The sequence below is a fragment of the Gavialis gangeticus genome, unplaced genomic scaffold (genome assembly GCF_001723915.1).
Source record: "Gavialis gangeticus isolate Ggan-Ray unplaced genomic scaffold, GavGan_comp1, whole genome shotgun sequence".
In the NCBI taxonomy this organism is placed as follows: Eukaryota; Metazoa; Chordata; order Crocodylia; family Gavialidae; genus Gavialis; species Gavialis gangeticus.
The window spans coordinates 144518864-144522324 of NW_017729024.1; positions in this window are offsets into that span (position 1 = coordinate 144518864).

The window sequence follows — 3461 nt, forward strand, 5'->3', positions numbered from 1 at the left end:
CAAGGGGAGAATGACGTCCCAGGATTTGCTTGAGAAGCATCTATGGATGCAAGCCAGGATTTTGGTTGCTTTAGTAGCTGCAGCATCACATTGCAGGCTCATGTTCATCTTGTGGTCAATGATGACCCCCAAGTCTCTTTCTTCCATAGTGCTAACCAGTGTAGCACTGCCGAGCCTATAAGGATGCTACAGGTTTTTCTTCCCAAGGTGGAGAACCTTGCATTTTTCGGTGTTAAACACCATCAGGTTCTCATCCGCCCATTTGCTGAGCCTGTCCAGGTCAGCCTGGATCACCTGCCTGTCTTCTGGCATGGATGCTTTGCCCCAAAGTTTGGTGTCATCGGCGAACTTGGCCAGTCCGCTCCTGACTCCAATGTCCCCATCATTAATGAAGATGTTGAACAATATGGGTCCAAGGACAGAGCCTTGGGGGACCCCACTGGTTGTGGCCACTTTTGCCAAGAGGTGATCATGGGATACCAGATCGAAGGCTTTTTGAAGTTAAGATATATGACATCAATCTCTTCCCCCTTGTCCAGGTGATAGGTCACCTGGTCGTAGAAGGAAATGAGATTGGTCAAGCAAGACCTACCTGCAACAAACCCGTGCTGGCTATCCAGCATTAATTAAGCCCTGAATCAGCTAGTTTTTAAATGGGTGAAGTGAAATTCAGATTAGGGAAGTAAATTGCCCAAAGACACACAGAAAGTCAGGAGCACAGTAGAGCAGGGGTTTTCAACCATTTTTAATCTAGGTACCCCTGGCAGCCAGATGCCAAGCGGTGGGTGGGTGGGGGTGCTAGCATATGGCCAGACACTGAGTGTGGGGGCGGGGGTAGCATGCAGCCAGATGCTGAGCGGGGTGGCGAAGGTAGCACATGGCTGAATGCCAAGCGGGGGGTAGCACAAAGCTGAATGACAAGCAAGGGAGGTAGCGCACGGCTGAATGCCGAGCGGGGGGAGGGTAGCACATGGCCAAATGTTGAGCAGGGATGGGGGGTGGGTAGTGCACAGCCAGACACAAAGCAGAGAGGTAGGGGTGGTGTGCGGGCAAGTGGACGGGGATGAAGCACTGCCACAGGGCCAGGGCAAGACGGAGCAGTTGACTGGGCTGGAGTGAGGGCAGCAGCACCCCTCTGTGGGGCGGGGAAGCTCATCAGACTGGTGTGGGGTGGTGGTGGTGGCCACCCACGTGTGAGCTTCTCTGTCCCGCAGAGGGGCGCCACTGCCCTAGCTCCACCCCGGCCCTGCTCCTGGGAGGCGGCAGTGCTTTGTCCCCCACCCACCTCCGCGCACCCCCTAGTACGTGTACTCCTGGTTGACAACCCCTACAGTAGGGAATAAAATCCTAGTAGGCAACTGTTGATCCTTCTGGATCATGGTGTACATGTAAGAGGTAACCCAGACCTTTGACACGTATACCTAGGCAGGCATATGGAGGGGAGGAGGCTGCCTAGACCTTTAGACCATTAAAACAAAATCCTATAAGACATTACTTACAAACACTTACTCTTGTTACTGTGTTCTGATTACTTAAATGGACATGATGTGACAGAACTGGCACTCAAGTCAAAGTTATATTAGCTAAACAACCACAAGACCAGTCTGACAAAAATAAGAACAGAAACAGTATAGATCACTTGGATATGCTCACAATTAATTTTCATATTAGGAACACTGTAAAGCTTATGGTAAGATATTTTAAGATATAGGGTCAAATTCTGCTTTCCAGGCAACCTCATTGTCTGCAGTGAGATTTCAAAAGTGTAACTGAAGCAGAATTTGACCCACGATGTCACATTAGATTATCATTTTGCATGTATGCTTACTAGAATGAAATTTTATTTTGTTACAAACACAAATTTACCAAAAAAAATATGGACAAGCTTCACAAAAAAATCACTGTGTTGCAGACAGAACAATCGGTACAGAACTTTAAGATGGCCACTTTTTGCAGTGGGTTGTTTTTTGGGTGGGGCAGGGGTTTGATACCAGGACATCATGATATCAAGTTTTGGCACTGCACTGCAAAATTGAAGTGCAACACACAGTTGCACGTTTGCTGCGAGTGGTTTGTGATGCCACGGACAGGTTTAAGGTACTGCAGACTGCATGTGCACACTCATCTGAATGCACTCAAGGAATGTAAATCAAACAAGTGGAGGAATCCTCAGCTTCCAGTAGGCAGATAGAAGTGTCCTTTTCTCTCCATTCACACACCCAAAAAACTTCCACACATACACTGACCCATCTCCTTGAATGAAACATGCAAACTGGTTATTTGTTAAAAGATGAAGGGGATAGGATGGCTGGGCACTTAGGGGATATTAGATCTTCATCTGGAGTGGAATGTCTCAGCCTTTTGGAAAATGAGACAGACCAAGAAGTTGGACAGTTGTTGAATGCAGCTGAAAAGTCTGGCAATTACCTTTCCCATTTCCAAAACCCTCTCTGGTTCCCTGTATGTCAATGGGAGCAGTGCAAGAAGGATTAGAAGGCTAGAATCAGTAGTCAAAGGACCGAGATATTTGGCAAGTCCTGGCGGGAAGTTTAGAAAGCCCAGAGAGGGATGTGGCTGAGGGGAGAGAAGGTGCCAACAGATGCATGGATGACTGGAGGATTTTCAGTGGAAGGAGGAATATGCAGGATTTTCACCTTCATTACACTGGTGAATTTATGTTAAAAGGTAAGCATCCAAAACCCCCAAATCCATTTCAAATAAGTTGAAGAGAAGACACAGGCCTACTTCTAAGGAAGTGCTGCGTTGTTGTACACTGTTATTAAACCTACTGGCCCTGAGCACAGGCTTATTTGTTTTCCACTGTTAGGTTCTATCCTGCTGGACTTTTACACCAACTGGTCACCTCCCAGAAATAAAAGTGCACATTAAAGCAAAGGGACCCACCAAGACAGATCCTTATATCCATGAAGAATCACAGTTATGGGTTCCTTGGTAGGATAAGACCTTGATAAGGAAAATGCAGAATTACAGACTATTAATACTTTTTATTGTATATGGTAAGTGTTAGGAAACATTTAACAAACACCCTGTGCTCTATGGTCAAGTGCTTAAATAAAATTGGGGTTGGTTGTGATGGAAACAGCAGACCAAACTCAGAAAGTACCTGCTCATATTCACTTATTTACTAATAACAAACAACATTATGTTAACAGAGTTTTCTTGTTTTTATTTCTTTTCTAAAAGCTGTTTTCAGTGTCCTTTCAAATTTATTCTTGACATTATGTCATTAGAAATAAGTACATAGCTGGGCCTTCCTGGTGTATCTGGTAACTAATTATTAGTCCTTTAGCATGAATAAACCTGCTCAAATACTTACAGCTTGAGGAAATGCTACTATTTTCATTTGACTCAGCCCTGAGTCACTATTGGATTCCTCACTTTACAGAATAAGAGAAATTATGGCTAGGGAAAGACTTAAAAGATCCCCTCATCTCCCTGCT